General features: G+C 45.0%; 1 long non-coding RNA gene across 2 annotated transcripts in view; it reads right to left on the bottom strand.

The window, feature by feature from the left end:
* LOC114876922 overlaps window positions 1-27,319 on the bottom strand; it is a 91,981-nt gene that overhangs the window by 62,163 nt on the left and 2,499 nt on the right. For both annotated transcript variants that reach the window (XR_003789473.2, XR_003789472.2), the window contains exon 2: window positions 18,085-18,170. This is a non-coding gene — a long non-coding RNA (uncharacterized LOC114876922). The remainder of the gene's footprint in view (window positions 1-18,084; window positions 18,171-27,319) is intronic.

Here is a 27,319-nt window from a genome sequence, read left to right as displayed (position 1 = left end):
GTACCTTTATAGGATTTTGAGTAAACCTAACCTAGTTGAATTAACAACAATTATAGGTACCTTAATTTTTGATGTTCAGTTATTAATTGAATTATTCTCTAATGTTGGTAATATGAGATCTAGTATTAGGAAGTGAATCGTTGGCGAGGATCAACAATTCAGTGGAGCACTCTTCTGTTAGATAGGGAAGGGTTGATCAGCCGGAGCCAGATCATCGGAATTCTCCTCGACGCAACGGCACGTCGCTTTTCCGTGCAATTGCCTCCTAATTATCGCCGTCAACTAATAACTCGCATTAATTTCGGGCGATTTAGTGGCTGTGGCGCGTGCGCATTACGAATCCACCCCGATCCGGCCTCCTCCGCGAGCGTCGAAGTTTAAATTGAATTGGGTTGGCATGGCACGGCGCTAGTTCGCGAAACTATACCCTATATCCATAGATATATAGGTAGCACGTGTAGCTTGTTCGGGGCACAAGCGGCATCGTATCCGAAGACCATCGACTGGAGAATAGTGCTCTCTGTTTATGGGACAAGTAACGCTATGGAGATACAGTTCGGCTGGCAACGAAGTACAGAAACGTGCACCTAATGCTAGCCACCCTTCCGAACGGATTTCACCCTGACGCCCTCTTCTTCGACACCCACTTCTCAACCTGCTACGACTTCGCTTGTCTAGACCTACCCCTATCCCCCGGTTCGGTTAGCTGTGTAGGTGGACGCGAACGACCACGAGCATCCAAGTGGACCAAAGAGGGTTTGCTCGTTTCTGAAGCGAAAGTGAAATCAAGGGAGGAATACAGGAAAGGGACAAACAGAGACAGCGGGTATCGAAGCCGTCGTAGAAGGTATCGGGGAATGCTTCTTGCCACTGTTGGGTCTTTGCTTATCGGGAATGTATAGTGTGTTGGTCAGGTCGTTAGCAAGTTGTCGAGATTAAATGCCTTCCAGCGTATTAGAAGCTGCACTAGCTTGATTAGCCCACGGTGATTCCCGTGAGAAGGGGGTGGCATCGATCTCCACCAAGGAACCCATCGTACCCACCGGGGACATCGTTGGTCCTTACCCCCCTGAACGCCGACCTCCGGCTGGCGACACACTCGATATCTGCACGGAAGTGTATTATCTGTTTGCCGTTTAAGCGATAACCGATAGTTCAGATGGTTATGGGGAATTTAGTTAGGAGGTTAGGTGCTTAAGGTAGGTAGCGGTTGCAGGGGGTTTCTTCGACGTAGCCAGAGGTGCCCTGGGTACTTAAGGTATTTATTCGCTATTAATCTTATAATTAAGTTTCACACGTCCCATACCGCAAAATGAAAGGTATTTTATTAATTCATATATTTGAGTCCCAATTTATCCCATGTACCGTACAAAATAATACCTGGGAGTTAAGGTAACGTCAGTTCAAAAAATTAATGCTTGGACGGACACAAACATAACCTCACTCGACTCGGTTCCGGTTCCTTTCGCACGAGATTTCTTCCATATCTTTCATGCAGCTTGTTACTGCCTAAATGAGTAAACCAGCTAAAACCATCTCGATGCGGGCAAGAAGGCACCCTCCGGATGGTTGCTTAGCAACGTATACGAGCCTTCGCACATGATATCAGTAGGACGAGAAAAGCTTCTCGTACAAATGGTTTGATTTTGCCAAACGGTCTGATCTCAACGCATTGATCCAATAATATGCAGATTCCTTCGTTTCCTGCGATTCTCGCGTTACCTAACCCTCCATGGACCTTCCTACGTTCGAATACAGTAACGACAGGGGACAACCATTTTTATCGCGTTTGAGGTTAGGAAATAGTATAATGGCGGCATAAATTGCTGCTATAGATCTATAATGCAAAAAACTTCGTTCGATCAATGGATAAGTTTCAATAATTTAATGGAGTTAACGAATTCAAAGGATATTCGAAAATTAAGTTCCTATTCAACTTTCCCTCGATGGAAATTCGGTTAAACTTTGCAACAGGGTAAAAATGCAAAGCCAGTATCGCGAATATATATTCTCGGAGCTCGGTGTTTACGGAATTCAATAGGAAACTTGCTCGTTTCACGGAAAACTTTTTTTCCCCCTTCGTCGGATTGCACCATTTTCTGATGCTTTGTATTGAAAATTCGAGAGAAAAGAAAAGGAATGGAAGAGCTCGATCCTGATTCGAGAAGGGAGGACACGTGCGTGGTTCCGTTTTTTCGTCGAAGGGGGTGTAGTAAACAAGCGATATAACCCGACTACGCTATCCAATATTGAGATTGCTGTCTTTTGGAATATGCTAATACGATAATACATACAAATGTGCCTATAAACTATAGAATTTTCATAAAGAACATGCAAATGCTCTGGTATCGAGTCCGTTGCACGGTCGACTTGGGGTTGCTGGCCCTTGAAAAAGATTGATACCTCGTACCATCGAGCAATCAAATGTCCCACGGCTTGATTCGCAGGCTATGTATAAAAAAGGAAAACTAGGGTTGCTATAACAATATCAGAGCACTGCAATTAGGTAAAAGTAGTACAGATAACTGTAAAAATATAAATGCAAATGCGACGTTATGGCGGTTGGAATAATCGTAATTCTCCTGTATGTTGGCGCCAACGAAAGAGTGCTTGTATTGAAATATATTATATTAGGTCGATAAATTCGTGATTGTCAGATTTCCTCCCTGTAGAATTTCATCAAATCCCCTAAAAATCGTTATGAAACAACGTGTCAGTGCAAACTCTAAATATATCGATGCTCCCTGGAGGCGTTTGGGTCTCATTAGTGGAACGAATGGTCTGTGCGAGCATTCTGAAATAAAAAAGACCACCGATTCCAATAGAGTATAAAGCGAAAAAAAATCCTTCCGTAATAGAATTACTCGACCCGGGGCGGTCGTAAACGTATTCCCAGGGCCGATAGCCATTTTTCTCGGTCAAGGGGCGAATTGGCTAAACCGCACGCGTTTATCCGAAGACAGATAGTGGAAAACAACACAGCACCCCCTGTTGTCCCGATCCTTTGCACCATGCTTTCTACTTCATCTTGCATTTCCTACCTCATTCGGATCACTTAATTAACTAAATCAACCTCTCTAACCTGATACTCGAATCAACACTCGATTCTAAAACTGTTTTCAAAAGTATTCGGTTCAAAAATGGTCATAGAATAGTCCCCAGCATCACGTCAATCCAAGGACCAATTGAAAATAACTCAGCCTAACTTAAAAATGTGTAATAATTGAAATATTTAACATTAATCACCGTGCCGAACTGTGAGTTGGTAGGAGACCACTGTAAGATTAATTGAGAGGACGCAAATATTTTTACCAGTCATTGTATATAGACACATCGTATCCGTTCACGTTTTACTCACACCCATTTGTAGATCCATGGGTTGTTCAGAGACCGAAGAGAAATGTTGGGCATTAGGACTGGGATGGCGGGCAATGACGGAAGTTGATTCGCCACGTTCCGCCGTGGGACTTGGCCGGCGCTTCGCGAGTTGTGATCTATACCCTGTATATTCCTGCTGCCCGTCCAGCCTTCCTCTTGGGATTTCGTGTGACGTATGTGGCTACCTGACGAGAGAAAACAATCTTCGAAAATATATCGCTCTTACCTGCCCACCGATGCAGGACAAGAGCCGCTGCCATCCCGCGGAACCTTGATGGATACTGCTAGAAGAATATGAAATTCCTCACCTAAGGATTCTGTAGGGTGTCTTATTACCAATATTTCTTCTTCTCCGGTAATGGTTACGTTAAATCACAAAAATTGATATTTTCATTAATTTAAATAATTTCTATTCCCCGCATTATGTTGAAGAGAAATTTTTTTATTTGCTGCTATTTCTGGTCACCTGGCCAACCCTGTCCACTGCTGAGGCGAAACACGCGGGGTGGTACCTTTACAATTGAATAGCGTTTCGCTTTAATTGAACGCGGCATAAATCGAATCACGGCAAATTGACCTTAATCGCGTCGCTTTAAAACCTACATTCGCACTTCATCATGTTCATTCGCTTCGAATGGCGCGCATCATCTCTTTCAGCTAGGTGTTACGCTTCGAACGTAGCAACGAATTGAAGTGGCGCTTTCCGGGGCAAATGGTACGTAGGATAATTTATCGGAGTATCGGGAAACGACAGAGAGCGGATCCATATTCCAATTAAAGCTCATCCTGCCGGAACGTTGCGCTGGATATTACTTCTCTGACTGCTGCTAGTACTCCTCCCTCTCCCTTTCTCTCTCTCTCTCTCTATTTCTCTTCATCCTCCTTCTTTCCCACCCTCTACGCTTTCCGTTCCACCCACTTTCATCCCTCCAATTTCTCCATCCCTTACCCCCAAACGCTCTCTTTTCCTCTGTCACTCTTAATTCCTCTCGTTCTCTGTCCAACGACCGCGATCCCAACACTCCGTCCTCCTCCTTCGAAACCTGGCCTCGCTCATCCTTTCGCCACCACCGCTTCCATGCTGCCTCCTCGTTATTCTCCTCTCTTTTTTTTGCGCGCGTTTTGCTTTCCAGTCCATTTCGCGTTGTAAACTCGAACTTTATGGCCGCGAGTTCATATATACGTGCCTGTGCATCGCGCGTTCCAGAAGCTTCACGCGACCCATGAACTTTGACTGCTGCTACCGCTATCGGCGCGAATCGTTACCCCCTGACTCTTACGATGGGACGATACGGAAGTGGATGAAAATTGCTGAAAATTTATTTTAATAAGCGTTCAAACCATCCAACGACTATCTTTTGAATACCAGCGGGCGCGATGGAATTGAATCCACTCGCGATGATGGGAATGGATAAGGGAATTTCGAAATCGAAATAGCACGATGCTGAATCTCCACAGAAACGGTGTCCTTAGTAAAAGGCAAAGACACAAACGTGGTTGATTTAGGATTCGTGTATAACCGCGATCGAGCAAGACCGAGCGTAGCGCCGAATGGAATACTAATCAAAGATACACAAATTCCGTTGGCTAATACTTCAAATCCCCGTTAGCCGGGATGCTGAAATTAAATTATTGGATTAGATGCCGGCGACGCGAACCCTCCTGCGCTCTGTTCGCGCTGCTATATCCAGTCCCTAACTGCAAAAGCCGTTCGGCTTTACTTACCGAACACCCTTTCATCTTAACTTCTTCACTTTAATCGGTCTGATTTGGCTCGTTGATTTGATCAACATTGTCTCGTGGACCTCCTTAAAACTAGCCCTACCAGACGAGCGAGACTCGAACAAAAGATCTTTGTCTAAATTTTTTTTTCCCCGATCCGTGTACCGATTGCTCATCCCCTATGTCTGGACGATTTCGTCATTGGGGAAGGAGGGGTAGGTCGGATGAAAAGGCTATATTTTCATATCAATGATTTTATGACCACGTCCTTCCACCCTTCCAGAGGCGAGGCGGTGTCGCTGGGCACCCCGTAGGAAATCTATATTTTATCGCGCGTAAAATTCTTGCTATTTATTCGCGTATAAGAATTTAAATGTTTCCAAAATGCGAGTTGGCCGGGCGTGGATCGTCTTCCGCTCCTCCCTCCCTCTGATTCCTTGCCCTGCCAGCGTAATCCTTACATGATTTAGAGCAGCAGGGACGCTTTCGAGAACGAACGGCCGAGGAGGAGAGACAAAACGCCTCGCGTAGATTAAGTTCGATTCGCTGTGGCATATTCTTGCTGGGCCACGGGGAAATATGATCGTGGTATTTTAAAATAACGACGCCATTAGCGGCGGACCGGGAAGACGCACCCAACCGACAGTCCTCGTCTCGTTGCCCCCAGGCACTTTTTTCCGGCGGGGAAACTTGCCTTTTTCCGTGCTTCACTACAGCAGCGTACCGTTTCTTCCGACCTCGCAAGATAGTATCATTGAGAGGCAAGGGTTCTAATCAACGCCTACTTGGAGGATCTCGCCCTCTCTAGACTAACATCGATATGAGAGAAACAAAGTAAACAAATTTTCCGAATCTAACCAGCAAAGATTCCCTTTAACCCTTCGTTGGGAAACAGTTAACGTCGAACAAAGATTGAACAGCGAGAGAGTAGCTACCGGCAGCCCCGCGATTCGCCGACGCCTGCGGCAGGAATTATATCGGTGAGTCGGGTTCCTTGTATAAATCATACATATTCAGGCGCCGACAACATTTCCTCGAATAGCTACCAGTGATCCGTCTAATTTATAGTTTAACTTATCTAAATGCGCGCAGCGCCTGGCGGAGAAGAGAGAGGTTGGGCGACCGCCTGTCTAGTCGGTTCGGCTGCTGTCGGTATACCTCAGCGAACGACACCGCACCGCACCGGTTCAACCCTTCGACTGTTTAGCATTCCGTATTCGATTCACCGACGGTTCCCACAGGGAAAGCCAGTGAATTTTTACGCGCGAAAACCGGACCAAGAGGAACTCTCCGTCAACGGGATTAACAGCGATCCCGTAGTCGATAAATCATTGCCGCCTCGCGGACACCCGCCACTCGGACAGACGGAAGAATTCCGATAATCGGATGAACGTGACCGGAACACTTGTTGAGTCGAGAGATATAAATCCAACGTTCGCATTGGCAAACAATTATTTCAACGATCCGCGACGTGTTTGCTCTTTCACTTCGCTGTACCGTAGAGGAATTTCATGAAAAATATGGACATCGGCTATCTTTTGTCTTCGTCTCCCTCATACCCAGGTACTAGATCCTGGAACGAATGACTGATGGTATTAAAATTGAACACTCGAACTGACAGTTGGTTCGTACAGAAAATAACAATTTACAAAATGAAGTAGACACGAGGCCAATATCCTCCTGTCTTTTTATTCGCATTGATAATGGTTAGGCAGACGGTGGGTACGGCGCGTAAAACCAGTGGCCTGTTTTACAAGAAACGGGGATGACGAATCGTTTCGTGGGGGATCGGAGAGGGCTTCATCCTTTGATATATCGACGCAAAGCGGTGAGCGATTCCCACGAAGGATACCGCGAGCCAATCTTTCGGAAACCAGCCCCGAGACCAAAGGAGCGTGATATTTATAGGGCGGATTTAAAGTATAAAGTTCCGACCGCGGGGGAAGAGGTGGAAAGAGTCGTACTAGCATGATGTTCCTATTTTCTGGAAGATCGAGACTCCGGTTACGACTCTGAATTCCAATCATCCTACCGCTTCGTGTCTCGAAATTCAACGTCCGGTAGAAACAATGGCACGTGTACTCGAAGTCAAACGACCATGATGGTATACCTATTCCACTGGCAATGACCGAGTTACGAAATGCTACTCTTCCAGTGCTTTCAGTATAAGTGTTAAAAGGAATTGAATGGTCCCTTTTTCTTTCTTTCGTGTATGCTGATGTTTGTCTCCTGGAATTTCCATGATCGGAATAGATTCCTCTTTTCAACGAACCCTCCCCATCGAGCGTTTTTATCGCGTCCTATCGAGAATATTTTGTAAACAACTTTCTCCGCTGCGGGGCTTCAGATTTAGTTGGAGAGAGTCGCGTCGCCCTTTATCGCCGCGAAACAAATGTGACAACTTTTCATTCGTTCCTCTCCCTTCGTGTCTTCCGCCCCTCCGCAATAAACGCTCATTTTATCACACACGTCCTGTCTCGCTTCTTTCCACGCTTTCTTCTCCCACCATTCGTTCGACACTTTCAGAATCGTTCTTCCTTTTACAACCCCGTTGTCGAGAGGGATGCGGTACCAAGGACAGGTAAGTGGTATCAGCCAGATCACGGAAACAGAGGAACTATAAGTAAAAGCAAAGTTCAAACAAATCGCACGTGACCAGCCTGCGAAATGGAGGCGTCTACGCGTGTACCGAGGGTAGATTCAGTGGCTTTGAAACGAAGTACAAAAGGAGACAATCTGATTTACCTTCGGGACGATGCTGAAACCTTTTACGAGGAAACTTTCTCGATTGCTTTTGTTGTCGCGAACGACAGCCAGAGATGTCGGACAGCTTTCTTGCATCGCGTTGGAATTAAAGGTTTGCATGGTAATGGACTTTGGAATCAAAAATCATTAACATTTGGTAATTTTTTTTTTTAAATTTTCCTAACATTTGCATTGGGAATTTTGTTAAATGGAATTCTACTTACTTAGATGTAAAACAACCAGTGTTAATTTCGAAGCACCCCTAGAGGGTGGGATGGTGGATTCGTAATCGGAAGGAAAACTTTGAAATCCAATATCGAGAGACAAGAAGAGCTCGTCGATACGTCAGGACAATTCCCACCGCAAAATCGCGAAACGAAAGAGTGGGACAAAGTGATGGCGTTAAAGGGATGGGACTTGAAACGGGGTGAAAATCCCATTACAAACTATCCTCGCTTCGGTCGACGTCGTCTCCTTTTGCTGGATCCTCGAACGCGAGATCTTTGCATGAATATGTAAATCCTTATTTTCGGATCGAGTGCACTCGAAACCGAAAACCGACCTGAAGAGGAAACCGTTCCACGTCGACGTCCGCTTTTGCCGTGGAATTGATTTATTAGCTCACTCGACTTATCCTCGTCGAGGGTTCACGCCTTCTACCCCCATTGGAAAAAAAAGGTACGAAACAAAGGTGCATTGAGTGCTCTCGATCAAATTTCATGAACTGAAAATTAATGGTTGATTGTAGATTCGTTGGATGATTAAATTAATCTTTTTGTAATTTTTATATTAACATAAATAATTAATTTCAGATGAACACATACCTCAACTTCGTAACAAACAGTTCACAGAACTCGCTGAAGTATCAACAAAGTAAGTACGGCGAAAGATGTAGAAAGAATCAAACGGAAGAAAAGACACGCGTATAACCGGACATCGATAGCAGAAAATTTGATAGGGGGTGGTTGGTCGAGGAAGGACAGCCGCGGGCGTCTCGTTCTCGAAAGTTTTAATACCCAGGACGCAGAGTGAGGGCCCTGGCAGACAACATGGCGAGAAGAATGACAGAGAGAGAAAGAGAGAAAGGGAATATTTCGGATGATTGGTATTGTCGGAGCTCCGCGAGATGCAAAGAGCCGTGGGGTGGATTCGGCTGTATTCAAATGGGGTAGCCATTAGAGTTATGTTAGAATATATTGATTATTGGGGGGATCAAAGGGTAGGGACGACGGGATGACGCCACTGTCGAGTAGCAGAGAGAAAGACGAAGGGTCGAAACAACTGATTCTCTTCTCTGTCCCTTCCTTCACCCCCTTTTGCGACACCCTTTCGCTCTTTCCTTCCGCCTATGCCAACCCTTTTGCCTCTGTCCAGCAATTTTGACTGACTTTTCACCTGTCGTCTTGCCAAACTCAACTAAAAGGATCTGTTTATTTATTTATTAGGTGTACTGATGAATTCTAATCGAAGTTTTATTTGAAAAATGAGAACAATTTAACGATCCTTGAGACTTGAGTCGTCAGCTATAACTCTATAAATTTTCTACATCGAACGCTTGGTCGAAATCGTGAACCGACGATACGCGAAACGTCGCGACGCAAGGATTTCAGCAACTCGTATGATCGTTCGGTGTCATAAATGTCAGAGACACGTAGAGCGCAAGCTCACCTCGTTCGCTTGGTTCTAACAAGGGGTTGGAAATTACAAAGACAGAAATATAGTAAACGAGCAAATAATTTCGCCCGGTCTAATTAGTTCAACGTAACAAATGGACACACAACAGCGGAGGCGCGTTGTTATTTATGCAGCGGGATCGTCGCGAGGCGACGTCGTAAACAGGCGGAGAACCGCTGGAAAATATTATCCACGGATACGCGTCGGTTTCCCCAAGAACAAAGGCATGAAAGGAAAACGCGGCGTGGCAAAAAGGGGAGGGGGACGGTTGGGTGAGGATGGCGTGCATTTCAAAGATACGCGAAAAGAGCGTTCGAGTAGGAGGCGATTCGGGCACGACACTGGAAAGTCGAGAAAATATTCGCGCGAACAAACGCGCCGGGAATTATCGAGCATTAGTCGATGGCTGCTTTTGCCGCGCTCGAGCACCGTTGGAAGGGGGTTAGAGGATAGGGTGGTATATACGGCGAAGGGATAAAAGGGAGCAGAGAAGTACAATCGATGAAAGGGTTGGACGTCAAACCCCTTCGTGTCGCGATCTTCTCCACCCTCAGTCGGTCTGCCACCGCCACCGTACCGCGACTCACCCCCCTAAACCTTCCCTCCACCCTTCCACCACCCCCGTATAACCACCTTCCACCGCCATCCGAGACCACCCACCCACCCATCCTTATCCTCATAGCTGTAACTCACCGCCACACGGTAGCGCCCTTGCCGCGTACACATTTACATAAATTATTGATCCCTAAAACACACCGCCGCCAATGCCATTGCCACTGCGGAGACCAAACCTTAAGGAGAACCACCGGTGCCACTGTCTCCTATCACCGATCGTTATCCTATCTTCCAGTCCTTTCATTTCGATGGTCATCCTTCAACCATATTCTGGTGATCGACTTCGTGAAATTTTATTTTCTCCTTCTTGGCTTGCTACTTTTTAAAAGTTTCTATTTCTTTGTTGGCAGGTCAATTTATTCAATATTTTTTCTTGACCCGATTGGTGTCACGCAATGAAATTTCAACGGGTGCCAAACGATTCCTGTCGCCTAATACTTTAATTATGATATTTTCAGCGGCGAGACGGGGGTGCATTCAGGACACTCGGAAGGGAGCGTGATGCGCGGCGAAAACGGTGCTGCTACGTCATTAAGCTACGCATTGTTCGCAGAGGGCTGATTGTCTTGGCCGCTCGTTTTAGCCGTAGCTAGAGAGACAATTGTTCAATATTCCCATTGATCTGTGAGACTCCCCAGAGTCTCTCTGCTGTTCATCAAATATATATATATATATCTATATATATATATATATATATAACGAAGTCTTTTGTCAATACCTCAATTTTAATGATATGAGGCAGCAACTAAGCATCGCCTACCCCGCATCCTTCTTTTCCCGTCGAAGTTGAATGGGGCCAAGAGAAAGAGCAGAGAGTGCAGATAGATGGTCGACGTTCACGCGGCTTTATCCTCCGTCAGCCTCCTCCCACCATCGCATCCACCAAGTGTACAACACGCGTGCAACGACGCGTTTCCGTCGGATCGGACGGGACGCGACGCGGCGCGGCGCGGCGCGGCACGATTAGTGAGAAACAGCGTCGTTACTTTTTCCAGTTTTTTCGGAAAAAAGAAGGAAACGGGTGACAATAGGGGAGGTGAGGTTGGAACGGGATCACGAGCAGGCGAGAATCGCGCGGTACTCGCGGGGATTGGGAGAAACTACAATGAGTTACGGAGGGCTGCGATTCTTCATTGCCGATGCGAGACTATTATGTCCTCTGTAGGGACACTGTACGTTTGCTTTTGTTTACCGACTACTGCCTGCCGTCTAACCTGCTAACGCGTTCCTCCTCGTACAAAAAGGGATAAATGACGTTCCGCTTACCGTCACTGTGTCATTGTTGCTCGGGCACGATTGAAATGACTCTGCTAAGGACATAGTTACACTAGCAACGTTTTCTAACGACCAAGGCTAGACGCAAAGAAAAATTGTAAATGTAAACATTAGAAACGATCAACGATCGGATTTTGAAAGAGCAACCAGGTTTCGAAAGACACCCTTAGAAATCAGCTGACGTCTTCGTGTTTCAAGTGAAATCTGCAGTCTGGAAATCGCGATTACGCGCGCGGTCAAATACCGACACTAGACCGCACGGTCATAATTAACAGTCATAAATTATCAATCTGAACATCGGTTAACAGTGCGCGGCCTGGCGCCTGCAGTACACCGGCGGACAAAGACAGGTACCGGAGACGGAGAAAGAGCAAGAGCGAGAGGGTGGTGGATTAGAACGGATGTTGGGGGTAGAGGCGGTGGTAGTGTGCCGTGCAGAAATGGTAGGGTGAACGAAGGGTGATGGGCGTCGAAGGGCGACTAGGATAGCCAGCGGCTAGGTGATTGATATAGAGGTGCGGTCGCTACAGAGGCCAACTGTGCTAGTGCTGACTCTGTAACGTACGAATCTGCGAGCATTGCTGCCCGTCACTAACCCCCTTCCCCCCCTCGAGAAAGAAACAAATGTCTATTCGGTTCGTAGAGCTGACTGAACCTTGGATTAAACGACTAATTTTAGCTACGATCTGTTCAAGTAGGCTGCTAACGTCTAGGCAAAAGATCAAAAAGCGAGCAATTACCTAATTGCTTATCCGTCCGTTAAGAACGTTTTAATTTCTTCCATCATCCACTCGAACAGAGAGGGATGTAATTTTCCCCCGTCGAATAATTTTTGCAAGAATCCCATGCGCAAAGAAGAGCACGGAGGTGGCTGAACCGATAGTCGGTGTCTGCAGTCCAGCTCAGAGATCCTCTGACAGGAATACAGACGAATAAACGGAAATTCAGCAAGGTAGACCGACGGATGGACGGACAGACACCCGCTCCGAGATCCACGCCATGGTTATACGCTTTAATTCCTTCGACGGCTTTAATTCTCATATTCGTATTCCACCTCCCCCCAGGTTCCCTCTGACCGCTGCCTCAGTCCATCCACCCTCCTACACTTTCTCCCCTTGGCCGTCTCTCCTCGAGCCCTCAACCCTTTCGCCGCCTCTTGCCCACTGCCTCGACGACACACGCATTTCCAGAATCTCGTCCCATCCACCATCTTTCTATATTTCAAATCGTTCATTCGCATAAACTTCTTGGTAATCTGTATTGTTCCCCGCGACCATTTTCCGGGAATTATTTATGTTTGGTGTTGAATTAAAGGATCGAGGAAAAAAAAGTCAGTTGGTCAGATGAATTGGTGCAATTAAAAGAATAAAAAATTGAATATGCATCGGACGAACGAAGTAAATTGATCGGTCGTGAAGGATATAAAAGGGAGACGAGAGAGATCTCGCACGACCGATGGAATTTATTCCGGAAATACGTCCTCAGCATGCGGAGGGATAAAGATATTCTGGTTTTTGCATGGATTAGTAATGGAAGCTCTCTCCCGGGATGGAAGCTCTTTCAGAAGGGAGTCGTTCGGCATCGTGGTAAGGGATGGCCAGTGTTCCGTTTGCAAAGCCTTCTTCTCTCTTTTCGCTTCTATCTCGGGAATTATTGTAGCGGCTTCGATCCTTGCCCATTCCAACGATTTCTTCATTCTTCATTCTTCTCAATTTTTCCAAGTAACGACAAAGTGGACAGTTCGGTATCGTCTCAAAACTTGCTTCTTAACCCTCCACAGTTTCTTCCAAAATTCCTTGGGTGCAGTTAATAGAAGATTAAAAGTACGGTATCTTGACACAGAGTGTTAAGAATCGAGACCGAAAATACTATACCACTGACAGGATGGTAGGTGATGGTATAGAATTAATTCGTAGATCCAAGGTCCGATGCTGGAGCGCAACGATTTTCAACCGAAATGAAATACCAAGAAATGAAAAAACCGGCAGCAAAGGAGCACTTTTTTATTTGCAGCCAAGCAAATCCTGGCTGCGAGGTACTCTGGCTGTGGAACTGGGTGTGGCCGTGTGGAGAAGGGTTGATGTAAGCTTATACGCATGCAGAAAGAGATGCCCACAGGCAGAGGCATGGGAGACGCGAGGATGGCATGGAAGAAGGGTCGAAAGGATAACGAATATGACGTCAATTTTAAGGCAGGCAAGGGGGAGAAGCAATCACCGTCGGCTGGGATCGACCATCCCCGGATCACCCTCTCCCGCGATTCTCACACCACATACACCCCCGCGGACTTTGAACTTTGACTTTATCAAACTACAGGAGCACCTTCAGCCAGGTGGAAACGCGTGTATTATGTTACACGGCGAGGCAGGCATCCTTTGACGCCGGCCTCGGATCTTGCCCCGTGTGGAATTCAACGGGTAAACGGGCAAGGGGTGGTATGGGGGGGGGGTAGGGGGAGGGGCAGAAAGAAAGAAAGAAAGAATAAAAGGAAAGAAAAATCAGAGACCAGTAGCAGCAGCCGTAGCGAGTTCATCGCGTTAAACAGACAACGCTAATTAGCGGATACTAATTATCGGCACAAAAGTCGTCGTCGCGTTAAGTATTCCCAATAGCCCCGTTGGGGGTACACACACGGTTGTTGTAAGCGCACAATCAGCCCTCCTCGGGACCGTCAAATTGTACAATTGGTTTTCAATGACACAGGGAAGTTCGATGTTCAGGCGTTAAAAGGCTAGCGTTATAGCCCCCAAACAACTGAATATCGACGCGATGTTGCTGCTTACGATTTAAAAAACCCTTCGCCCGCGCCGCGCGCCTGTAGCCCGAGAAGAGGGGAAAACAGATGGCTCGGCAACTTAGAGTGCCCTATTATGGCTGCGATGCGATAACGAGGCAACGGGAGAGACGCGTAACGACGCGTAATGACGCGGGACGATGGAAAAGTTGACTTCCTTATAACAATTACGTCATTAATAATGATCGTAATGCTAACGACTCATCTCGTCAACAGGCAGAGCCACAACCACAGCCACAGTCAGAGGAGCAAAGAGAGAGAGAGAGAGAGTGAGAGAGAGAAGCGAGCCGCGATAAAAGCTCGGAAGTACGTATAGGCGCCCGAAGCCACGGATATAGAAACGCTTTAAGTGGTGCATTGGAATCCCTCCCTCCTCCCCAAAACCCGTTGACTGCCACCATCGCATCCCCCATCCCATCTCAACCATCAGTCCCATCGGGCGGCCGACGACAGCCTATTGTTTCAACGTATTAGTCATTCGACGTATCGTAAAGTGTGCTGGCGAGGTACTCGCGGTTCTCTACCTCCTCCGAAACCAACCTCCACCTCCGCCACAACCATCAGTACCAACACTTGCGCATTATGGATCACAAACGGCAGCTTTCAACACACTCTTTCGCTTCGTACGCTGACGCAGCTTGCAAAGCTCGCCGCTGTGGGTCACTACCGTACGGACGCTATCCTGCGTCCGTAGTGGACAAAATGAAAGGACACTTTGCATATTTCTATATTTTAAAGAATATTTTCATTTTTCAACATTCTATACACTGGATATCTTCTTCAGTATGAACACATTCAATTTTAAACGTATTCAATTATAAAGTAAAATATAAACAATTGGAAGATCTCCTACTATGGAAAAGTAACACTTTGCACGACAGACATTTTGCATAGTGCATTATTTTTTTTAATATTCATGAATACTGTATATTTTTAATATGGGTCAAAATAGTTTGCTGTAAGCCATTCGAGTATAAAAAATATTTACATCCTCTATAATCATTTTGATGTTATAATTGATTGAAAAAGGAGAAAAGCAAAATACATTACGATGTCCTAACACGATACAGCGGTTATCGACATTAATTTCGAAACAAGCTACCTTGTAAAATACATTCATATTTCTAGCAAAGAGGTACACGAGAATCGCTGACCGATATGGAAAAAAACTTGCATTGAAAATAACAGGCTGCAGAGTGACGTACAACAAAAGATTACTTCCTATACGGTAGAGCTGGTTTCCTTTAATAAATCGTGGTATCGCGTTCAGATAAAAACACATTGTACAACAAGTTGATACAAAGTGCGGTTCAGCGTAAATCTATTCACTTTTCGTCGATTCTTTCTTTGCATAAATTCTATCATATTGTTCAACGTAACGATCTACACGAGTTTTTAAGTATTTCAGATAGTCTGAGATTATCTGTATACTTTTGATTATATTATAAAAATTTTAGATAGGTATATTTACTTTCCTTTCACGATACCCTAGAATTCAAGATCAATTCCTTGAGAATAATTCAACAGGAATGTGAAACGATTTAGGAAACTATGAATCAACGTAACGACTCGTCTTCGGCCGGTTTACACGTAGCTTTCGTGTTTCAGCACACGTGTAAACACAGGATGAAAAATGTTCAGAATGCAAGATAGGAGGACAGAAACTAGACATCGAGGAGAAATGGTGCGCATAACCGACGAGTTTCCCTGCTTTTGCTTTCTTAGGTCATCGCGTTCCGGCCTTCATCGATCAGTTGATCGCGGTATATCGTGACCCGCCGATCGTACTTTAATCCAACGATGCAATCGAGCACTGCATTGCGCCCCTTGTCGTGCAACTGCGACACCAGGAACGGTCGCACACGATTGCTCGCGGATTTCATACTGATATTGATTGGACAAGGCTTGGCTTGCTTTGCTGCATGCACGCCAAACTAATCGTGTGATCTTCCTAACGACATAAGTATGCTCAGACCGCAAACTTTTACTCCGAACTAAAGAATCAGCTCCATACATAAGGGAGCCCCTTGGAAAGCAAACTGATCAAGAGGAGAAAAGTGATGATGTTGCGAACGTTATCTCAAGATAAAGAACGAAAAAATATGAATTTGAAATAGATATGTCAGTTATAAATTACACGAGTATATCTAGAATTCAAGTTTCCACAAACTCTTGCTTTTAAATTCAAAAAAAAAAAAAAAAAATGAATTCAATGTTTATCAAGCTGTCGGCACAGCCAACCACCGCAGACTGTGTTAATGTGAAGTAAAAGGTGATCGCGTATGCACACGGCGACTTAGGCGGCTGAGAAATGAAATAAAATGGAAAAAAGGAGGAATCAGTTGTAAAGTAATTATTAATGCCGAGGCATGCAACGCGAGAAACTTTCGGCGGCACGCGAATAAGCCATATTCCTTTCGTAGTCCAACTTTGACTCTGGAGAGAGGGTGTTCCACCCCGACTGATCGTCTACTTTAATTTCTCATTGGCACCATATCGCTGCATCAGAAACCTGAATATTGACGTTTCATAACCAACGGTCTAAAAAATCTTCCTAATAAAAATTCTTGTAATATTCCCAGATCGGCGATTGATAAAAAATGGTGGTTTTCCTCAAACACAAAAGTAAAGGGTGTAGAGATACGGCGCGAAACCCAAAAGACCCGGGACACCGGTAAAAGTGGGCGGTAGATTTATCCTTGGCGGTGATTTCCTCAGATTTTTCGCTCGTATTATTTGTTCGACATCAGGTCGACGAAGGAATAGAGAGAGAGAGAGAGAGAGGGGGAGGGGATAGGGAGCTCCGTCCGTTTCTTTACACTGCGAAGAATATCAATTGTTAGAAATACAAAGGGTAAGAGAGCCGAGGGAGAATCGCGACGAGATAGAGCGACGAAGACGAGCAGAAAAAGGAAAGAGACCGGTTCGCGTAGTTTGGGGTAAGGAAGAACCACCAACGTTTCTATATAGACAGAGAGAGAGTAACGTTGGGGTAGCGAAAGGAGGGTGCCGCCTGTGGCACACCACCCCTGTACAAACTAAATTCTTAAGAGAATTTAACCGTTTGAATAGCTCGCAAATCCATTGTAAATGTTTACACGGGATTTGCACGGCCCGCCCCGCCCCTGAGTCTTTCGCTCTTTCCGCTCACGCCCGCGAGCTACCTGACTCTTCGGTTTTGCTGCTCGAAGAAATTTCGATGCTCCGATCAACCCTTCAATCTCGATATCGATTACCTAATCCGGTCGTTCAGTTCTTAGCTTGAAATTATAAAATATACAGTTGAAAAAGATGATGAAATTAATATTTATGGTAGTTCCGTCACCTTCAAGGTCGAAGAAAACTACCTGTCAAAGTAGGATGCAACAAATCTAGTGTAGGACCAATGTACATCAAGAATTCCTTCGGGAACGAAATCGATTTAACGTAGAGACGGCGCGGCGGGGAGCATCAAGACGGCGTGGCAGAAGGAGGCTCCCCAAGGCAGTCGCGATGCAGGCAAGGAACTTTGCTGGGAAACTTCTATCAAGAACACAGCCGAGACCGCAACGATCAGTAGTCCTTCCCGGTAGCAGTTCGTCTCCGGTTTACGGACGTATGTAAAGCACCGACCGAAACAGAGGCCAGACCTCCGCGACCGCTTCCCTTACCTGCTCCTCAAGACAAACAGTGGCGGTGTCTTAACAAGTGGACCAAGCTGCGCCCAAGACAAAGGGTAATTGAGGGCAGGGATTAATACCCCTATACAGCGGAAATCCAGCTAGCCCGCTCCTCTCAGACTTCCTCAGAGTGTATCTCTCCCTTGGAAGGAGGACACATTCGCTCTACCGTCTCTCCCTCGCTAGCTTTCTGTTTGTCTCTGTCACCGACCCGATACAAACCTTGTATCTCCTTCCATTTCTTCGACTCCCAACATTCTCTGGCTACAAGGTTTCTTCCCACTTCCTCGTTTCCGTCCTTCGAGACCCTGAAACAGACCCGGTCATCTTGCTAATTAAACAATCAAATACGGGCGACCAACGCAACGGTTCGCCATTTTCCTTTTCCCCCTGGTTCGTTTCTCACGAATCTTTCGAATCGGTCGACTTTGTCTCGAGTTCGATCGCTTCGACGGAATTCTACTTGGGCAACATTGAAAACTTGCACGGATGTTAACGAGTCTTTTGGGAGACGACGGGGTTGCCGGATCTACGGAGAGGGAAAGAAACGAAAGGGGAGAAAGGTGAGAGAAAGTGAAGACGGAGGCTTTACCCTCGCGGAATTATAATACAAAATGTCATAACTATCTTCCTAATCACACTTTATTCTAACTGTTCCCTCCGTAACGAGGTGGCGTAGTCCTTTGTGCCGACTGCAAAGTACGCGGACAAGCGGATCGTAAAGTAGAACCACCCCACGGGACCCCAAGGATGTTTCAACGTTCTTAAGAGCATGAAACTCGAAAGGACGCGTTTCGAGAAGGCGTACGAATATTACGATTACCCTCCTAAGCGCAGTTCATTATCATCGTTTGCACAGTACAGATAGAGCGGAGAAGTTCGTATCGCGCGATACCACTGTTCGTTCAGGGCGATAATGATAACGACGTTTCAACGAGTATCGTAAGTAATTATATTTCGGAGTATACAAGGACGTGATTGAAACTTGCTGATACATCATAATCCAGCTAACTTTTTCAGTGTTATTGAGCGGAATGCATGTACTTGTACGGTTCAAAAAAAAAGAATTTTCAGATTATGGATAAATTATACGAGTAAATTTTTGTTCGATTTCAATTTCTTATTTCCTCATTCGAATACGCAGAGTGTTTAAAACTCTGAAACAAAGCAGCTAGATATTTTGTATTCCGAGTATCTAACCGCACAACCGCGTCGATGGATTAATTATTGACCGGTCGGCCGATGACCGGGGGCAATTACCCCATAAAACGACAGAAGGAGTACGGAGGAAAGAAAGCAGATCTCGCAAACAGCGTCACCTAGATACACGACACGAGATAATTGCCGTTATAAATTTTACATTTTATTGCCGATCGAGCAACGACGATAGGCCATTATTGCGTGCGTTCGATTGTAATGCATTATCTTTCGCTGCCTAATGGTACCGCCAGCCAGTCCCTGTGCTTCACGTTTTCGTTCTATCGTTCGATCACCCCCCGCGCAACAAGCGACAGTTGCTTCCTAGAGACGTGTGCACGACACGATTATGTCAGAAGGAGCCAACTCGTCATCCCTGATGATTCGAATGATAGATTAAGCGGTGATAAACGTTTAGAATCCGTGTTGTTTTCCAACGGTGGGTATCGTCAATTTTCCCGTTCAAGGAATACGCAGTGTCTGACTTATTCATTCGTAACTGGTGCGCCAGCGGAGTTACCGTTAACCTTACTATAATTTACGAAGTAGTTAACCGCGCAACCTTTGACCTACGAGCGTCTTGCATGCAGCCATTGGGCGGTTGTGGGTGGCTAAAAGGCAAGACTACCCACCGATGCAACTTGCACCCGAGTAAGGTATGGGGGGAGGGAGTTAAACAAGTCAGGGCAGGGGTGTAAGGTCTTTTCGAGACCGCACTTATGTACATGTACCTGGCTGCGTACCTGGCAATGCCACTATCGATTATTAGTTGTTATCTTGGTGAAGTATTGCAACCCCCAGCGACCAAGTAGCAACCAGCAACGCGACGAGGAACACCGTACAGCACCCCGGTCAACGGGGTGTACACCACCGCCACCCATCCTCCCCCTTCGGTCGTGGCACCAGGGCCTCGGCCACTTGCATACATCACTCGACACCGAGATAAGAGTCGGATGGATCGTTATACGGCCCGGTCTATGATTAATAATTACTCGCGAGCCTTTATCAGATGCCAGACGACGGTAGAGTTACCTCGATAACGAGTAATCAAACCCCAACAGCCTTTACGTTCAACCGGACGGTTCTATGCTCGACGTCAGCCTCGCCTTCAAAGACATCCACCACGATTGCTGAGTTAATTCGTCGAGCTTTGGAAAAATAGCTTTGGATCCAATTTTCATTTGGATCAGATAGATTAATTGTCGATTGGTAACGTAATCTAACGTATCCCAGTATTAGATTAAGTATCGATTTCCATCGCATATGCATGTTTAGTAAGGAACGTAATAATTAAACTAAGAAAAGAAATTTCTGAAACAGTTGTATCTATCGAGGTCGTTAGTTCCGGATCGCGGACGTAATCGCGAGGAACCTACTTAAGCCTAACGGGGCGGACCGCGTGTCGTCCCGTGACACTTTCTCGCCCTTGTAAATGCAAATTTTATTAATAACGAGGGAGTTATATTTCAAATTGGTCCGAGTTTCGCGCCGGCCTGGTAATCGCACACCTTGGGTCACGCACCTGCCGTCGCCGAAAGAAGAAAAATCGCTTTGCACGTGCGACCACTAGGTAACAACTAAGGTATACATTTAAACAGCGATATCGCGGTACGGTGAAACATGAAATTTCTTTGTATTTGAATAAGAACTGCATTTAAAGGGAATTTATTGAATCGTACGGTACATTTAAGCAACTTGACGATAGAAAGTTGAAATGGTTCAAGAATTGCTCGCCAGTACCCACCATTCGTTTCGACGGCGTATCGTTCGATAAATTCAACGGTACGTATAATTTCTAAAACACATACGTTTGATAAAAGGCTGCCGTGCGGAGCGAACGACGTTAATCGTGATCAACCCCTATGTCGACCAATCGGAGTGACCAATCGACCGGCAACGTCCAATAGCGTTGGAGATAATGACGCTGGTACTGTCACGTGGTGGTGTCACGTGGTGCACTCGGTTTTCTACCAGCCACAATAAATGCGACGTGTAGGTTCCGTGCGCTATCGTCAGCCACGATCGGATATCAATAGAATTTGCATAAAAATCTATATACGTGTCCTCGGTAAGTCATATTGCGCACTCCAAGCGATGAGACACCGTGTGTTTTATGGAACGAACATGCCGTCGCGTAAAGATTATACTGAACGCGGTCAGATAGGGACAAAGACGTTTTGTCCGAGAGTACGAGGATTAATTACAGGGTGTACGTGGGCTTGAGGGAAAATCGTCGAAGACTGGGGTAGTTACCATATTTTTTAACCGAATATCTTAAAATGATATTGGTACGTTTAATAATTTGAGTAAAAATAATAATTCCAAATATCCATTCGCATCTTCACCGTATTCGTATAAATAATACTAATAAAAAAAAGGAAATGGTAACTTTTGCACTCGTCCAGTCTCCTGTCACTCACTTGCATGATAAACGTAGCCCACCGTGAAAAAAAGCTTGGCTCATCTAACCGTAATTAAGCCTGGCCCTCGAATTAAAAACCGAAGCTCGCGTCTGCGTGGTGTACTCGCGAGGCAACGAGGAAAGCGGAAGCTCAATCAAACCGGTCTGTAATAAAAAAAAAAAAAAGGAAAAAGGAAAAGAAGAAAAAAAAAAGCGCACTCTTTCGATTCGTTACGCGGCAGCGGGAAACGAGCGCAAACACGAGAGACGGCACGTGGCCCATGAAAACGTAAAATCGTTCAGAACGAGTAGTCTGCAGCGATGCAGAAAAGAAAAAGATCCGAGAGAGAGGAGGCCGGCTGTTGCCTCGGCCCCCTTTTTCTCTTCTGGCCAGAAGCTTGTAGGGGTTCGGTTTAAAGGCCGTTTTCGGCGGAAAAAAACACTGGGCCGCCTGGTAGCCACTGCACGCGGCTGATTTCGATTGAATAATTTATGTTTCATTACGGCAGCCCGTGGCTTATAGACGCCTTGCAAACGCCGACCGTTCCGTACAGGCACAGAAAGGCCTGAGCCAACACTGGACCGTCTGAATCAGACGGCCTTTCACATATTTCCTATAGGCATTCAGGGCAACGGTGAAAAGAATTTTGTATCGAGGTTATTGAAGGGACCCGACTGGCCGATACCGCAACGATGACTACCGTCCTTGGTCCTTCGACCATATAAGATGCCATATTTTTTTCTTGCATCCGCGCTAAATTGCACGGCCCAGAAATTGGCTTTAGATGACCTACTGGCAGTCTTAGGACACTTGTTGTATTTAATCTTTAGGTACCATCAGGGGTTGATCTGATTTCACTCTGGCAAGATTAAAAAATTATTGAATAAATTTAATGGAAATTCGCAATGTTTCCAATATGCAGATTTTAAGGAAGATAACGGTGATACATTTCGCGCAAAGGGAAGAATCGAGGGGTTGCACCCGCGAACAGAGGAGGCCCGGAATGAAAAACATTCAGGGAAAACCTGAAAATCGTCTGCTATATTATTAAAGCTGTCCCCATCCACCTTCTACGTCACCTAAAATATCCACCGTGAACGAAGTATGCATGTCAATATTTTATAATACGACAAGACACATAAGGGATCCCACCCCCTCCATGCCACTCGATATCTTCCCGTTTGCCAGATATTGTTCAAGGGTGGAAATTGATAGGGTGGCGCTGATATAATCTAGAATAGGTACACGTGAACAACAGTCCCTCCCTTCTTTCATTTTTTAATTTCATACTGATCAATAATTCATCGGTCAACCCCTTTTGATTTCTTTGATCGATCCTTTTAACCCCTTGCCTTATTTTCTCGACAATTACGCCTGACAAAATCAATTGATAGCAAAAAATTGAAATATGCATAATTTGTAATTCAACAATTCTTATTTTGCAAATATGATTTTGCTTTGATCCACTGACTTGGCAAACTATTTTCCAAGTATTGAAGAAATTGCGAGTTGCTGATTGAATGAAACGATCCAAGACGGATTCAATCGTGACTCTAGGGAAAACAGGGTTTCATTTCCACCTTCGAATCAAGGTATCGTCGATTTCTGTCGACCCTCTCGAAGCTGTGGCGAATAAGGCAGCGGTGATTTACCGAGTGAAATTTGAGTATCGCGAAGCACGCGAAATGCGTATCGCGAATCCAATATACCATTCGTGGCTCTCCCTCTATTGGTTGGCCATAACTCACGAGGGAGACTCCAGACAAAAGAAACGTCTACACATGCTCTCCTCCGAGGAAAAGCACAGATTTGTCCGAGAATTTTCCGGTTGGCCGATAGATAATCAAAGATCGTCGCTCGGTAAGTCGAAATTTCAATGCAACTCAAAATACCCATGTCTCTATTATTTATAAATTATATAAATAGCCCGAGAGAAGTCTGTGTACACTGGCGTTCCTCAAAACGAGACCAAAATGATACACGCTCCCTATGCAAATCACACTTTTTAAGCGACGACGAATGGACGAATGGTGCTGTTGAAGAACCCTGGTCACGCCAAACTGCAATCTTGCACGAAAAACGGCGAAATTCTTACGATTCTTTTGACATTATCAAACAAGGCGTATCAGTATTCTTTTAACAATAAGAAAGGTCCATAAATCTGAAACCTTTATATTGATTTCAACTGTAAAGTGTAGATAAACATTCAATAATAAAATGGTTCAATGGGGGTTGATTCATATCATATTGGTCAAAGGTTTGAAAATTATTCTTAAATCAATCTATAGTAGAAATTTCATTTCTATTGTGGACAAAATCAACCCCTCTGTATTGCTCTCATTGTCAGTTTTGGTGTTGGGGATTTGATAATGGCGCAACGCCAGTTCGCAGCTACCCCTTTCTATCGGGGAATCACGGAGCCGTTTTGCATCGTGCTTCCAGTCGATAAGAAAGCGGTCGACTAGCGACCCCTTAACCTTCCATCGACGATATCTACCCTACCGACTCAAGTACAAGTCAGCCAATGAAATGCAATTAAAATAACAATGTTCCTTGAGACGTTTGTACTTTCGGAACTGAATAATTTTGAAATTCTATAAGTTTGGATTGTCGGATTTCAGAACAGCGAGCAGGCCAATCTGGCATTGTCCATCATTGTCCACGGACCGCCGCTACCCCATTTTCCCCTTCACGATTTCGATCGAGATCATTCGTCAAATCGGGAAATCAATTACCAGAATGTTTGCCAAGAGAACGTCTTAAGCGTTTTCTTGCAGGTTCCTGGCAATAATGGTTCGGCTGCGTGTCTTTCGTGAATCGTCGGTGACAGAATCATTCGACAGGAAATAAATCGACGGACATTCACTCGCCGTTCGTTTCCCGTTGGCGAAAATGCATCTGTCCATTAATGTTTCATATTTCCCCTCCCGTTATGAGGAGCCAGGGAGCCGATTCATTTATATCGTTCAACGTGTATCGTGCCAATACTTGATCGACCCTTCCCTGGATCGTTTGTCATGGCAGCATAAGTCCGAGAGCTCGTATATATCGTTTAAACATGCACGCTATTCTTGCATTCGTCATCGAACCACACGACAACGGTTCGGTGTAATTACTGATGGATGTAATTACTCCGAACGTGAAATGTGAAGAAGTCATTTGGGCAAGGCCGACTTCAAGATTGACGAGCCAGCTGAGAGCGAATTATGTGCCTGACAGAAATTCTATATTAGCAGAGAAATTTACTCCTATTTAATAGATTTTGAATTTGAAACTGATTTTTCGGTTTCCATTCTTCCTTCTTCATTTTAACATTCAAACGCGTCGCACGGTGACCATATTAATACCCAGACAATATGGTTGAAGCAAAAGAGTTAATGGTCAAGAGAGCACGATGATAATGTATGTAGAATATTTGTAATTGTTGACGTTAAAATGTGCTCACCCTTCAAGCTTCTTTATTCCTTTTTCCTCTCTCGTTAACGCAATGTGCCTACGACCGAGGGTCAGGAACGTTCCTGTCACGTTTTTCGGTCGGGCCCTGCCGAGTTATTTATTTCACGCTTAAAGAATCACCTACCGTCCATACCGGGCGTTATCCGACGTTGCATGCGGTCGACTTTGGGCAAACTGTCTTCTGCAAGCACGGTAAAAATCCGACACACGGTGGCGTTTCGCTGCCATGGGCATTATAAATTGTGTAAACACGAATTTAAACTTTACGAATATTTTTTGTTCTGAAATAAAATTCTGAGGATTCTGCTGAAGAAGTAGGGTCAAATTGTGAAAGCTGTTCGTTAATATTATTCGTTGTTAAATTATTGTTCAAAAGAACCCTGGTATTCCAGGATTGAAACGGAGGAATAAAAGTTAGCTCGCGACTGTTCTTTCGCGATTACGCTGGAAGCCGATCGAAAAGAAACGAAAATCCACGGAAACTACGTGTCAGAACGAGTTCGCATTTGATTCCTGCACACTTTACATGCGACTCGTACACAATGCAGTCCATCGGAAGTTGTCGTCTACTACTTCCGCTATCTGGCTGCAGCACGTCTGTCTGACGGCCCTCCCCTGCGTTTCGTCTCGTCACGACGAAATTCCGACGGATTCAATCCTATATGGAAATTCACAACACCGACCTTTCTTCTGTTAAGAAATACCGCCAGGGAAAGATGAGTTCCATTTGCGACGAAAGTGGGGGGACACCGACAATCTGTCATACGAATTAAAAACGGCTATGGGTCTCGTGCGCCCGTTTAGACCCTGTTATATTCAAACGTCACGCGACAAATCAAACTTTAATATATAATCCAATTGATGGTAAAGCTCTTTGATGGGCTTAGTACTGAAGTAGTTTTAGCCTAATTGCAAAATGCTGTTATTTAATTATTTATCTTTCTAAGGGATTAGTAGTGAAATTTATTGCCCGATGAAATGATATTACGTGATTAGTAATATTATTCTTTTTTCTATTTTCGAATTTCATTCTGGTTCTAATTGGATATCGTTGTTCTGAATACAATTTCCTAAAGGCGCAAGATTTTTCTCAAAGGGACCGGTGCAAATTAAATTACCGGAAGATTGATCAAGAAAGATTTAAGTGGCAGGTAACGTGTTAATCCGAAGCTTAGAGGCGAAACATTTTCGGAAGGTGGGAAGATGAGTTGGCGTGAATTTGACGTATGGAAGACGTCGAGTGGGTTTGTACGGTGGTGTCGTCGATTCGTCTTCCCTTGCCTTTCACCATTGGCGAATCCTTTTCGTTCTACAATTCTACGTCGCCTTGTATAAATGGTACAAGCATCTGGGAACCATCCATTGACCAGGCTACATCCTTCTTACCGTAGATTACTCTGTTCTCCGCTCTTTTCGATTTATCAATTGGTTCCTTTCATTTGGACATTCGATTTTCTCTATCTGACCCCTCGTGATGGCGGCTTTATAAATGAACTGTAAGGTTTTATTCTCGTTGAAACTTAAGAAAACATCGGAAAAATTGTTAAAAGTAGCATCTGAAATTCTCTTGGCACAAATTTCTCAATAAGCAATCTTAGAAATGCGAAACATGTTTCCACTGTTAGCGACAATTTTTCTCCGTTAAGTGGCCTTATCTCTAGCTGCTCTGATTTTTCAATTGCAAACGTTGAACCCGTTGCTCAGACGGTGTTATTAATACAGATTACATCTTTCCGTGGGCGACGAGCGAAATCATTTCAGGGAATCCTGATTGCCACCACATGCGGGCGCGTTTAAAGTCGTACTAATTAACACGGCAACGATTCAAGATGTCGGCACTGCCACGACGACGAAATGGGTTGAGAAGGTGGAAGTCTTAAGACGGCGGCGTGTTCTCTCCGGGGAGCCAAGTGTTAGGAGAATTAACAGCAACCCCTGATCTTGGCCCTCTATGCTATCTCCCTAATAATAAACTGGTAATTCCCAATGCCCCTATAAGTTACTCCCTTTCAACGCCACAATAACCTACGAGTGTTAAGACGTATTGTCTAACGGGTGTTCGTTGTTCGTTCTGTCACACGCACGAGCACTGACAAGCATTTGGTGATCGATGAGCTAACAAAGGCGATGCGAAAGGTCCAACGAACCAATTACATCTTTGCTATACTACAAACTCAGGGATTCGTAACAATAATAACCCTTGTCAAAGTTTATTTTCTTTATGGAATAACACATTACTGTTAACAACTTAAAAAGTTGCTCTATCGATTATCAAACCCCAATTAAATTCATTTCAAAATATAAACAGTTGAATAAATCAATAGAGAAGCAGCCTAATAAAAGAGGGATGTAAAATACTTGCAAAATAGACATCGAAGAAGAGAACCACCGCGTGGTTAACG

Source organism: Osmia bicornis, chromosome 1 (assembly GCF_907164935.1).
Source record: "Osmia bicornis bicornis chromosome 1, iOsmBic2.1, whole genome shotgun sequence".
NCBI classification, from domain to species: domain Eukaryota; kingdom Metazoa; phylum Arthropoda; class Insecta; order Hymenoptera; family Megachilidae; genus Osmia; species Osmia bicornis.
Note: the sequence above shows the minus strand (reverse complement) of the source record. Positions and strands in the feature narration are given on the sequence as shown.